General features: G+C 45.6%; 1 pseudogene; it reads left to right on the forward strand.

Annotated features, from left to right (window-relative positions):
* The first annotated feature begins 311 nt into the window (after window positions 1-311).
* LOC149870670 (uncharacterized) overlaps window positions 312-13,689 on the forward strand; it is a 50,136-nt pseudogene continuing 36,758 nt past the window's right edge.

Consider the following 13,689-nt stretch of genomic DNA (forward strand, 5'->3'; position numbering starts at 1 on the left):
GGTTGGACTAGATGACCTATGGAGATCCCTTCTACCCCTGTTTCTTTCATGTTACAAAGTTGCAAGTATGAGGGAGAGTAAGGTCAGGGACAGGGACAAGTTAATTACTTAGTAAACACAGTTGGGAAGGGGATCACACCCAGGGTGAATGTTAACTGATTAGGAACCAGCAGCTAGTTAAGTCCATGGCAGGGGGTTTTCCTTTGTCCCCTGGGGCATGGTGTTTAGAGATTCAGTGGGGACGCCAGGAATGGCAAACCCAGCACTGGAACAGTTTTCTGATAAGACCAGCTGACCAGGTGGAGGTAACCATGGGGACTGGCAAAGCAAGGAGGTGAGGAAGAGAGGAGAAGCTTACTGGCTAAGAGAAGCTCTCATGGAGAAAAGATCCGTTGGTACAAGCAAGAAAAAGAAAGACTTGAGTCGAGCTGACTGGCTCGGGGAAGTGGGCTGCACAGTGGTGGAGGGAGATAGAAAGACCACAAAGTGTGAAAACAGCCAGAGTTCTCCACAACCTGTGGGGAATTTACTAATCAACCCATTTTCTATTATCCTGCCTCTGGGGTGATTTACTACACCCTCTCTTATTGGGGAATTAACTTCTTCCATCTTTCCAAAGCATGGCAGGAAAGCCCCAGGGAGAGAAATTTTATTATTCATATTCACCCCCACCAGGCCACACCCTACTGCTCTAGAATTCTTTTAATATATAACAGCATTTTTATATAATGATATAATGAATATACAACATCAGTTAAAATCAATATAACGTCAGTTATATAACTATAACTGTATGAGTATATAACTTTATTTTTAAAAGAATATTCAGTATTTCTGACTTAGGTTTCATTTCTGGATCATAGTTTCATTGTTTCATAGTTGGCAGGGTCAGAAGGGACCTGAGCAGATCATCAAGTCCGACCTCCTGCCATGGCAGGAAAGAGTACTGGGGTCAAATGACCCTGGCAAAGTGTTCATCCAGACTCCTCTTAAAAACCCCCAGGGTAGGAGCCAGCACCACTTTACTTGGAAGTTGCTTCCAGATCCTAGCTTCCCTGGCAGTGAAGTAGCGCCTCCTGATATCTAGCCTGAATCTACCCTTTTCCAAGCTTGTGACTATTGTTTCTTGTCACTCCTGGTAGTGCTCAGGGGAAAAAGGACTCCCCCAATTCCTGTTGGACCACTCTGACTAGTTTGTAAATAGCCACTACATCCCCCTCAACCTTCTCTTGTGGAGGCTGAATAGGTTCAGGTGCCTTAACCTCTTCTCGTAGGACCTGCCCTGCTAACCCCTGATCATTAGGGTGGCCCTCCTCTGGATCCTCTTCATGTTGTTCACCTCTCTCCTGAAGTGCAGTGCCCAGAACTGGATGCAGTACTCAAAATGTGGCCTAACCAGTGTTGCATAAAGGGGGAGGATCAACTCCTTGGACCTGCCTGAGATGCATCTTTGGATGCATGACAAGGTATGGTTGGCCTTCCTGACCACTTCCCCACACTGTCAGCCCATGTTCATTTTGGCATGAATAATTACTCCAAGCTCCTTTTCTGCCTTTGCACTGATGAGAAGGGAGTTCCCCAGCTTGTAGTATGCTGCAGGTTCTTCTTCCCCAGGTGCATCACCTTGAACTTGTCAGTGTTGAAACCCATCCTGTTCTCATCCACCCACCCCTGTAACCTGTCTAGGTCTGATTGTAGCCTATTCCTCCCTTCTAGCATTCACACTTCTCCCCACATCTTAGTGTTACCCGCAAATTTGAACAGGGTGCTTTTTACACTCCAAGTCACTGATGAAGATGTTGAACAGTGCGGGCCCGAGGACTGAGCCCTGCGGAACCCCACTGCTCACATCCCTCCAGCTCGAAAATGACCCATCCACCACCCTCTGGGTATGGACCTGCAGCCAACTAGTGACCCATTTGATTGTGTAAGTGTTGACACCACAGTCCCCTAGTTTTTTAATGAGAATGGGGTGAGAGACAGTGTTGAAGTCCTTCCTAAAGTCCAGAAAGTCTATATACACTGGTACCCCTGCATCTAAGCATTTGGTGACCTGGTCATAGAAGGCCACCAGGTTGGTCTGCCAGGACCTGACTCTAATGAACCCATGTTGGTTGACCCTAAGCATAGTCTCCCCTGCTGGCCCCTCACGGAGATGCACCAGAATAACTCTCTCAAAAACCTTTTGTTTTTTTCATGTTGTTGCTATGAAGGTTTGATCCTGAATCAAATACCTACAATGGAAAGGTAAAGCACCTAACAGAGGTAGACCAAGCTGTTTAGTTACAGTGGTTTAAGACAATACTAGAGCAGGTTCCAAGAAACATTTCCTCATTTAAAAGTAATGCCCTTATACCCAAATCTTTTAGTTAAAATATCTATTTTTTGAGAAAATATTATTTTTTCTATTAAATATTGATTCAATCATTGTTTCAAAAGTTCAACAAGCTTTGAAATAATGCTTCACTATTAACTTTAAAATTAAAAACAATATGGACTTAAAAATGGTTCATCTGAAAATTTCAAAAGAAAACTTCAAATCTTCATAATTTTTCATAAAAATATTTCTCATTTTTATAACAATTTTAATCAGATCCTTTAAATTCTAATGCACTCCTATGTTTATTTCATTAAGATGTCAGTTTACTTCTTCATGAATAGCTCAAATGCAAATGAAAAAACACAGGGAGAAGTACACTTTATCCTTAAACTATACTAAATCTGTGGAATATTAAGTGCTGTTAAAGCTAGAACATGATGTGAGAGACAGTCACATGTTAAGAGTTAATACCATTTCTTGCATATACAGCTCAGACTTGCCACTAAAGAAATGGTGAGTGTCCAGACCAAATTTTGAATGTATGCTGGTAACACAAGAGTTAAGTTTGATCATGCGCAGATAAGCAGACGAGGCCTGTGGAAAATTCCACAGCGTGCCCAGCATATGCCGCCTATGTGACCTATTGGCTTGTCAATTACAACTGACCTAGTTTTGTAACAACACACATGCTCAGTTCTGCTCAGCGGATGAAGTAATCTGACCAGATGCATGCTCAGTCTACAGACTGCATGACGTAATCGGACTAGAAATTTCTTTAGAGAAGACAACCTGATTGGCTACCCGGTTGTCATAAAAGACTTGGGGGCCCCTCCCAAGGGTTTTTTTTTTTTAGCGAAAGGGGGTTTTTAGCAAAAGGGGGTTAGCGAAAGGGAGAGTGAGAGAGAGTTTTTTGGTTCTGTCAGCGGTGCTGACAGGGAAGATTCGTCCTGAGAGCAGAGGCTGGCCTGACAGGGACTGCTCCTCAGAAGGGCTTTAAGCCCACTGGTCTCCTGTCCGAACCCTGAGAACAGAGGCTGCTAATGCAGGGACTGATCCTCAGGAGGAAGACCACGCTCGACCTGTTCAACAGATACTGCCTTAGCAGAGACTGTCTCACAGGGAGAGATCGACCCGATCCTGAGAGCAGAGGCTGCAGTTGCAGGGACTGCTCCTTAGGAGGGCTTTGGGCCCACTCGTCTCCTCACAGCTACGATTTTGCGATTAATCTTGATCTGATTATTCTGTATTGATCTCTGGCTAACGAACTAATTTCTGGCTTTGACCTCAACCACGATCCCGCATCTCGACCACTGGCTACGACATCGTAACTCCGACCTCCACATCGACTCCAGCATCTTAACAACCACCCGTTTCGTCCACTTTGGATTGGCATCACACCATTCTTCATGTTACAGTTCGTTGTTCATCTCCTGACTAATGAGCTGTTGACCAGCCCTGGGACTATCGAGTTGGGCAGCCGCACCCAGCTTCGGCTAGAAAGCAAGGGCTCAGCTTGAGAACCTTGTGGGCCAACAGACCCCTTTGTCATTCGTTATCTAACTGTAACCAAAGCAAGCTTCTCTGCCTACACTCCAGAAGTGTAAGTAAATAAAATCCATCTGTTCTGAAACTGCATGAGTCCGCGTACCACTCAGACTCCTCGCCACTAATCCCGCCTGTTTCATTCCGAACTGCTCGGCCCACCATGACCTTGGGGCCCTGTTCCAAGGGAACAGGGAGACTCTGGAGGGGTCTAAATTAAACATGCACCAATATATTGTTCTATATCAGATAAGCACCTCAATCTGCCCCCCCCCCATGCCCTTTCCCTCCCCCACAGACTTACGAATTGGATGCTGCTCTCCAAGCTGCCGGGCTGCATATCGGCTATAAGATCAGTATCAGCTGATATAGCTTGTTAATAATCAGCCATCTGTATTGGCCAAGAAAATATTTATCAGTGCATCCCTAGTATAAATCACTCTTATTACTGTGGAGCACACTGAAGTTACCCTAACCTGAGTTAGATAGCATAGCACATAGTTAAACCTCACTTGAAGTGGCATAACATCGAGATGCTCAAAGGGCACTTAGCATAAATTAATGAGCTTTAACTGCAGATGCACACATTTTAAATGACTGTAGTGTGGTTTAAGCCAATTTCACCCTTATACTAGTTAAGGTTCTACTTCAAAGTTAGTTAAAGTTAACACAGCTCCATTTAACCTCAAATAAAGATTTTGCCTCACTCTTCAGGCTTTTATTGCTTGGCAATTTGAGGCAATAAAGAGTATTTTAAAAATATATTTGAAGTGATTTTGTTTGATTGTTTCTATGTTTGTTTAATTTTGTTTTATAATGATTTCCAGTTACAAGTTCTTGGAAGTAAAATCTTATTCAACAAAATCATCAAGAGCATTTCTATTTACTTAGTCGGATACAAGTTTTTTTGTTGGTTCTTTTAATCCAATATAGGTTATATTTTGTAATATTCCCCTGATTCTCTGTTCTTCTTTTTCTGCCCTCTAAAGGTATTGAAATCATGTTGTACCAGTTCCAAATAGGTTTTCCTTGAACATGACACTTTGATGATTACTTATGAGAAATGACAAATGAAGTATTCATAGCACACTATGTAACTGAAACACTAATCAAATTACACTACCATTGTAATTGCAAGTGGGTCTTCATGTTTTATGCCTGAACACAATTTGTACCAGGTTAGCCTGCCAGTGTTACTGGAGGAAGAAATTGATAGCTATTTCTGTTCCCTGAAGGGCCACACACCCAAGGAAGAAGCACCTCAGGAAGTGCCCTCCACTGCAGAATGGCAGATGGTCACCTCCAGAACCAGGGATGCTCGTAACACAGCAGTACCAGTTCCTCCAGTCCGACTGGAAAATAGGTACGAGGCACTAGCAACACTGGAGGAGAAGAAGGGAGAAGAGGCAACCAGAGAGGAGACAACTCCACACTCTCCATACTCTGAACAGGCCAAAGGAGCTAAGCAGTCCCAGAGGAGAAAGTGTCAAGTGATCATCATAGGTGACTCCATCCTGAAAGGTACAGAGGGCTCCATCTATCACCAGGACCCCTCGACACGCAAGGTCTACTGCCTACCTGGAGCAATGATTCATGATGTGATGAGGATGATCCAGCCCATGATCCAGCCCACAGATTACTACCCCATGGTCCTAATCCATGTGGGTACTACTGATGCAGCCAGGAGAAACCCTGATCACCTGATGGCAGACTACCACGCTCTGGGGGATGTGCTGAAGGAAATAGGTTCACAGGTGGTATTCTCTTCTGTTCTACCAATGACTGGATGTGGAAGACGGCATCAGACGTGCATCACAGAGACCAGCTGGTGGCTTTGGGAATGGTGTCTTGAGGCGGGCTTTGGCTTCCTTGACAATGACCCACACATCACGATGACAGAAATGCTCAGGTGAGATGTGCTCCACCTTTCCCCTAAAGGTAAGTGTGTGTTCTCTCTGGATCTCCTCTGGTAGGCTTTAAATTAGGCTCATCGGGAGAAGGGGAAGATGAAGGAGGAGGAAGCCTCGGACCGCTAAACCAAGCAGCACTCACAAGTACAGCCCAACCTAGACTGACGAGCGGAACATATACACAGGTAAGCAACAGGGGCCAGGGCAATGCTGTGATTAGGGGGCCAGTACATACATCCACAAGAGGCCTCAAATGCTTCTACACAAACCCTTGTAGTATGGGAAACAAGCAGGAGGAACTTACCCTTCTGCTAGCTGACACTAACCCAGACATAGTGGGGCTCACTGAAATGTGGTGGGACCCAACGCATGACTGGGCAGTGAATATCAAGGGCTATAGGCTGTACAAGACAGGGAGGAAAGGTGGGGGTGTGATACTCTACATTAAGGAGGAATACACATCCTCATCAGGTAGCAGAGTCAGAGGAGGGGTACATGGAAGTGCTCTGGGTTAGAATACAAGGCAGTCAAGGGGGAAGAGACTTAATGGTGGGGGTCTACAACAGACCACCCAACCAAGGGGAAGAGCTAGACCAGGAATTCTTAAGTCAGCTCACGGAGGTAGTTAGGTCAAAGGACATGGTGCTCTGGTGTGGTGCCAGAGGACTGGAAGAGGGCCAATGTGGTTCCCATCTTCAAAAAAGGAAGGAAGGAGGACCCGGGGAACTATAGGCCAGTTAGTCTTGCCTCAATCCTGGGTAAGCTTTTTGAGAGAATTATTCTGGCACATGTCCACGAGGCATCAGCAGGGGAGATTATGCTTAGGGGCAACCAACACAGGTTCACTAGAGGCAGGTCCTGTCAGACCAACCTTGTGGCCTTCTATGACCAGGTCACAAAATCGTTAGATGCAGGGGTAGAAGTGGACATAGTCTTTCTGGACTTTTGGAAGGCCTTCGATACTGTCTCTCACCCCATTCTCATTAAGAAACTGGGAGGAGTGTGGTGTTGACACCTACATAGTCAAAGGGGTCATGAACTGGCTGGAGGGCCACAGCCAGAGAGTGGTAGTGAATGGGTCATTTTTGACCTGGAGGGATGTGGGCATTGCGGTTCCGCAGGGCTTGGTCCTCGGGCCTGCACTGTTCAACATCTTTATCAGTGACTTGGACAAAGGGGTAAAAAGAACCCTGTTCAAATTTGCTGATAACACTAAGATGTGGAGGGATGTGGGCACGTTAGAAGGAAGAAATAGGCTACAATCAGTCCTAGACAGGTTACAGGGGCGGGCAGATGAGAATAGGATGGATTCAACACTGACAAATGCAAGGTGATGAACCTGGGGAGGAAGAACCAGCAGCATACCATGGGGGAACAGCGGCCCCAAGGTCACGGTGGGCTGAGCGGTTCAGAATGAACAGGCAGGATTTGCGGCGAGGAGTCTGGGTGGTACGTGAACTTGGGCGGTTTCAAAACAGATGAATTTTATTTACTTACACTTCTGGAGCATAGGCAGAGAAGCTTGCTTCAGTTACAGTTAAATAATAACGTACGACAAAGGGGTCTGTTGGCCCATGAGGTTCTCGAGCTGAGCCCTTGCTTTCTAGCCGGAGCGAGGTGCAGCTGCCCAACTCGATAGTCCCAGGGCTGGTCAACAGCTCATTAATTGGAAGAATGAATAACAAAACTATAATGCATAGAACATCGTGATGCCAGTCCAAAGTGGACAAAACGGGTGGTCGTTAAGATGCCAAAGTCGATGTGGAGGTCGGAGTTACGATGTCATAGACAGTGGTCGAGATGCGGGATCGTGGTTGAGGTCAAAGCCAGAAATTAGTTCGTTAGCCAGAGATCAATACAGAATAATCAGATCAAGACGAATCGAATAAATCGCAAAATCGTAGCTGTGAGGAGACGAGTGGGCCCAAAGCCCTCCTAAGGAGCAGTCCCTGCAGCTGCAGCCTCTGCTCTCAGGATTGGGTCGATCTCTCCCTGTGAGACAGTCTCTGCTAAGGCAGATCTGTTGAACAGGTCGAGTGTGGTCTCCCCTCTGAGGAGCAGTCCCTGCGAATAGCAGCCTCTGGTCTCAGGGTCGAATCTCTCCCTGTGAGACAGTTTCTACTAAGACAGTATGTTTTCACAGGTCGAGCGTGGTCTCCCCCTGAGGAGCAGTCCCTGCATTAGCAGCCTCTGCTCTCAGGGTTTGGACAGGAGACCAGTGGGCTTAAAGCCTTCCTGAGGAGCAGTCCCTGTCAGGCTAGCCTCTGCTCTCAGGACGTATCTTCCCTGTCAGCACCGCTGTCAGAACCAAAAATCTTTCGCTCACTCTCTCTTTCACTAACTAAAAAGGAACAACCACCACCTTGGGAGGGGCCCCCAAGTCTTGTATGACAACTGGGTAGCCAATCAGGTTGTCTTCTCTAAAGAAATTTCTAGTCCGATTACGTCATGCAGTCTGTAGACTGAGCATGCATCTGGTCAGATTATTTCATCTGCTGAGCAGAGCTGAGCATGTGCTTTGTTACAAAACTAGGTCAATTGTGATTAGCAAGCCAATAGGTCATATAGGCGGCATATGCTGGGCACGCTGTGGAATTTTCCACAGGCCTCGTCTGCTTGTCTGCACATGATCAAACTTAACTCTTGTGTTACCAGCATACATTCAAAATTTGGTCTGGACACATACCTACAAGCTGGGAACTTCCTTCTTATCAGTGCAGAGGCAGAAAAGGTTCTAGGAGTCATCATTGATGCCAAGATGAACATGGGCCGGCAGCGTGGGAATCCTGTCAGGAAGGTGAACCACACCTTGTAATGCATCCAGTGATGCTTCTCAAGCAGGTCCAGGGAGGTGATACTCCTCCTTTGTGTGGCACCAGTTAGGCTGCCACTGGAGTACTGCATCCAGTTCTGGGCACTGCACTGCAAGAGGGATGTGGACAGCATGGAGAGGGTCCAGAGGAGGGCCACTTGCATGATCAGGGGTCATCAGAGCAGGTCGTATGAGGACAGGCTACGGGACCTGAACCTGATCAGCCTCCACAAGAGAAGGCTGAGGGGGGATCTAGTGACCTGTTACAAACTAGACAGAGGGGACCAGCAGGCATTGGTGGAGTCCTTGTTCTCCCAAGCACTACCAGGAGTGACTAGAAATAACGGTCACAAGCTGGCAGACTGTAGATTCAGGCTAGACATCAGGAGGTGATACTTCACTGTCAGGGCAGCTAGGATCTGGAAGCAACTTCCAAGTGAAGTGGTGCTGGCTCCTACCCTGGGGGTCTTTAAGACAAGGCTTGACAATTGCCTTGTTGGTGTCGTTTGATATCAGTACTCTTTCTTGCCATGGCAGGGGGGCCGACTTGATGATCTGCTCAGGTCCCTGCTGACCCTACTAACTATGAAAGTATGAAAGTATGAAACTATCATCATCATAAAACTGTATGACAGCTATAACAACTATTCTGGGACTAGGAAGGTACAGTACTATGCAGACATGGGAAGACTAATGAAAGTATAAACACCCTTTCTTTTGCAGCAAAAGTTGCATTTTTACTTAACAATTCAGATAACTATCAATGACAATCAGTTTAGACTGATGTAGACAATATATTATGCAGGTGCATTAGATTAATTATAAACACATCAGTTTGCTGACGTTCTAATTATGTGTATTTAGACAGCATGGTGTGGTTTGACTCCAAAATGATTGTGGGTTTTTTTTGGGGGGGTGGGGTTTGGTTGTTTTATTTTGTTTCTTGCTAGTGAGAATGAGAAAGACAAAATACTATAACAATCTGTTTTGCCTAATGAAAAGGCTCTTGCTATAATGCTTACAAATTGTGATTTAGAACTAGAATTGAGAGTAGGCTCAGAAATACATCATTGGCTGCTTGATTAAAAACACTGACATAAAGTCCTGAACTGTTAAGAATTATAAGTAGGCTCTCAACACATACTTTCTAATATAATTATTTGAGGAACACATAGAAGTATAGGCTAAATATTAGCACCTTTGCCTCAGAGTCATTACAGCAGCAGAAATGGAATGATTCATTAATATAAGTGATTGAAGTACAACTATCTCATAAATGCCTTTTATGTAGAATTTTATACAAATACCAAGGAAGTGCACCATGAATTCTGAAATAAAAACTCTAAAATTACACATTTCAGCACATATCCTCAGTTAGACCAATATATTTTCCCTCTATAAAACATTAAGCATTTAACAATATAGTGAAACCTCTAATTACCTAGCTGACTAGAAAGTGACTGTTGCTGTTGCTGCTGCTACCACAAATGTTAGAAGAATGCAGTTGCACAGCACTGTCTGAAAATTATGTTCTTTTAAGCCAAGGATAGACAAACACTTTTGAAAACCTTAGCCTATCATTCTAAATGTACATTGCCCCCTTAATTTGTTTTAATTTTATGATTTAAAACCTGGAGCCACAATACAACCTAAGGTATGCTGCATAATACGATTTTTTTTAATGTTTTGTTTTGAATGAAATATTGTTTCTGCTTATGGGTTTCATAATGTAGAAATGTGGTGTGAATCTTGATCATTTTGATGTTTTTATCAGTAAAAAAAAAGTGTGTAAATTATTTTATTTTTCTCCCCTGTGGTTCTTGCTGACGTAACATTTTTAAATTTATTTATGAAGGAAAAAAATCTAGTAAAACACAAATAAAAGGTCTGAGCTTTCCTGTTGTACAAGATGTTCAGATTTTTGGGTGTTAGATGTTTATCTTGAGTGTTCACTGAATGGCAGATCACCAACACTTACAAGCTCAGAGGGTAAAGAGAAGAAGCTATGAAACAAAATTAGTATATATAACAAAATATTGCTGTGGAGCAGAAGCTAGTGTGATGAAAAAACTGGTATAAATAGTAGGGCTGTGAGAAACAGCACCATTCTGTTTCAACTTCTGTTTTAATGTTTCAATGGAACAGTGTTTTGTTTTAAGTTTTGTTTTATTTTGAAACTGTTTTTCTGCTTCGTTTCATCAAAACTATTTTGCTGTTTCGACTCTGTTTCAACATTTCATCCATAGAATATAATGGGGAAACACAAAACTGTCTATAATTTAGTCATCCTTATTTGGATGAAACCTGCTGAGATGGTAGCCCCTCCTAAGGCCATGAAGTCTGTCAAGTTTCAAGGAGATAGATGTAGGGGTTTCTGGGAAAGTGCACCTCAAGCTACTGACAAGCAAACCTTGTATCGTGTGCGTGTTAAGGTACAACAGGGTGAAAATTGCAGGCATGGTAGCCCCTGTGGAGGCCACCAAGTCTGCCAGGTTTCAAGATGATAGGTGTAGGGGTTTCTGGGAAACTGCACCTCAGGTATCTGACAATCAAAATTTGTGACATGGGTGACACTGTGTGTGTTAAGGCACAACCTCACTGGCAGTGGGGCATTTACATGAAATGGCACCCCAATGATACCAATGATTTAATGTGCCCCAATGATGCCTCCTCTTGCCCTACAGCCTTAGCTCAGTCCACCACTGTAAATGACAACAGGTAATAAAATAACTTAGTGAGTAGCACAGTAGAACCAGCAGCATCTCAGGCACCTGAACTGTGTCAGTGCCCTTCTTTCCTCTCCTGCAGGTTCTTCTTCTCCAGGGTGTGTGTTAAGGTGCACCCTCACTGGCTCTGGAGCCTCTACATGACATGGTAGTGTGCTCCAATGTGACTCCTCCTCCCCTACAGCCTCACCTAATCCACCACTTTAAATGACAACAGGTAATAACCCAATAAGCAGCACAGTAGCACCAGCAGCATCTCAGGCAGCCAAACTGTCACAGACTAGAGCCTTTCTTTCCTTTCCTGTAGGGGCTTCTTCTCCAGTAGCTGTCAGAGAACTCTCCCTGCCAGCACCAGCCCTGGGGCTCAGGTCCCTGGGTTTTTCTGGTGAGATGCTAGGGGTGTTGGTCTAAGGACATGGCATTGGCAGACACAGTACTTTCCTTTGGGTCAATCTCATCTGCTATGTTTTAGCATACCAACTAAAATAATTAGTTACAGAAATATATCTTAGCAAGCTTTTGGGGTAAAAAACCCTTTGTCAGGCTGAGGAAGCACCTGCAGTTGGTGTGTGTGTGTGTGTGTGTGTGTGTACTGTTACTGGATGGAAGGAATAGTAAAGAAGTCAGAGGCTGGCATGCAATGCAGGCAAGAAAGCCAGTCAATGAAAATGGAAATGGAGGCATCAAGGGGTGAGATACAGGCTGGGGAGTGGGGGAGTGATGGGATATAAAAGTACAGGTAAAAGTGGAGAGGTACCTGGGGAGTCAGATGTCTGGCAGGTTGTAGTTTGTCATAAATCCAATTTCTATATTGAGTCCATGACTTTCTGTACCTAGGAGTCTGAGGAAGTGAAGTTCATAGGCCCAGCTCTGAAAAGTGGTTTGTAAATTCAAACAAGCACTGAACCATGCTAACCTAACCTCATCACAAGAAGCCAATTTCCTATGACTCAAAACACAAAACCTGCCAATAATCTCCAGTACCCCCAAAAACTTCACACCAGAATCAATCAAAGATAAGAATACCCAACTACCTCTGGGGGCACATTTTTCACCAAAAATCCCCACTCTATCTACAGTCTCTCAGGCCTGATCCTTAAAGGGAACTTATAAACCACTTTTCATAGCCAAGCCCATGAACTTCATTTCATCAGCCTCTTAGGTAGTAGGTACAGAAACTCATGGACTCAAAATAGACAGTGGAATTCTGACACACTACAACCTGCCATTCATCTGACTCCCTGTGGACCTGTGAACCTGCCTTGTGCAGCTCCTCCCTCAAGTACTCCCTGCATGCCTCATACATGTTCTGCTGAAAGTGGTGCACGTGGGCACTTGGTAGGATGGGGCCATGAGTGCCATGAGCTGCCTGAAACCTGGCTGCTCAACTAAGGAGAAGGGCTGGCCGTCTGCAGCAAATGTCTCCCCAGTGCTCTGGGTGATCTCGTCCCTCGTCTCAGCGCCCTCAGGTGGCTAGCTAGGCTGGTCTTGCCACACTAGCCTTGGCTCAATCGCCGCCGTAGTCTCGGCGCCCTCGAGGGGCTAGCTAGGCTGCTCTCGCCGCGCTAGCCTAGGCTCAATTGCCGCCCTAGTTGCCCTTGCAATTCACACACCCCCTTTCTTGGGTGGCTAGCTAGGCCGCTCTCGCCGCGCTCAGTCTCTGCCCACCATTCCTTCACAGCCACTAACCCAGGCCGCTCAGCTCAGCCGCAGAGCTGTGTGTCCAGGGTGGCCTGCCTCTGTTTTGGGGGCATGGGAGCTTTGGAGTGAGAGGGGGACTTCCCTTTTGGCATGCTCCCACTGGTGCCAGATTGAGGAGGAGCAAGGGAAATGGGGTGGTGCCTGCGGACAAGCATCAGGATCCCTGTGGTGCTCATGTGTTTTGTTCCTTTGCCCCAGCTGTTTTTGGCTCAGCAGTGCAGGCAGATAGCATACATGGGATCATCTTCCAGCTCAGAATGATTGCATACGACATTGCCCACTTGCTTCTGGGGTGCAGGTGCAGGTGCATGTGTGGGTGCAGCAATTCCCACCCCCCCAGCAAGCAGAGGCACAGAAACAGGAGGAGCAGATTCAGCGGAGCTGCCTCCCTCCTCAACCTTTACCTCAACCTCCTTTGAAGTGCCTTCTTGGGAAGGAGATCTGGCTTTATGAGAAACTTGAGGGGTGTCAAGCATAAACTGAGCTGATTCCCCCTCCTTCCCCAGAATTTCCCTTGCTAGGGCCCTCAGATCCAGCCCTTCCTCTGGCACTGGAAAATTCAGCATGAGAAATGAAATGGGGGTGGAGGATGGTGCTGCTGCTTGTTGTCATGGTGGGGGGTGCGGTTTATGGCTGGTGCTCTTGGAAGGGATGCAGACTCAGGCACAGACAGTGTCA

This window comes from Crocodylus siamensis, chromosome 2 (genome assembly GCF_052110815.1).
Source record: "Crocodylus siamensis isolate JL-2025a chromosome 2, ASM5211081v1, whole genome shotgun sequence".
Lineage (NCBI taxonomy): Eukaryota > Metazoa > Chordata > Crocodylia > Crocodylidae > Crocodylus > Crocodylus siamensis.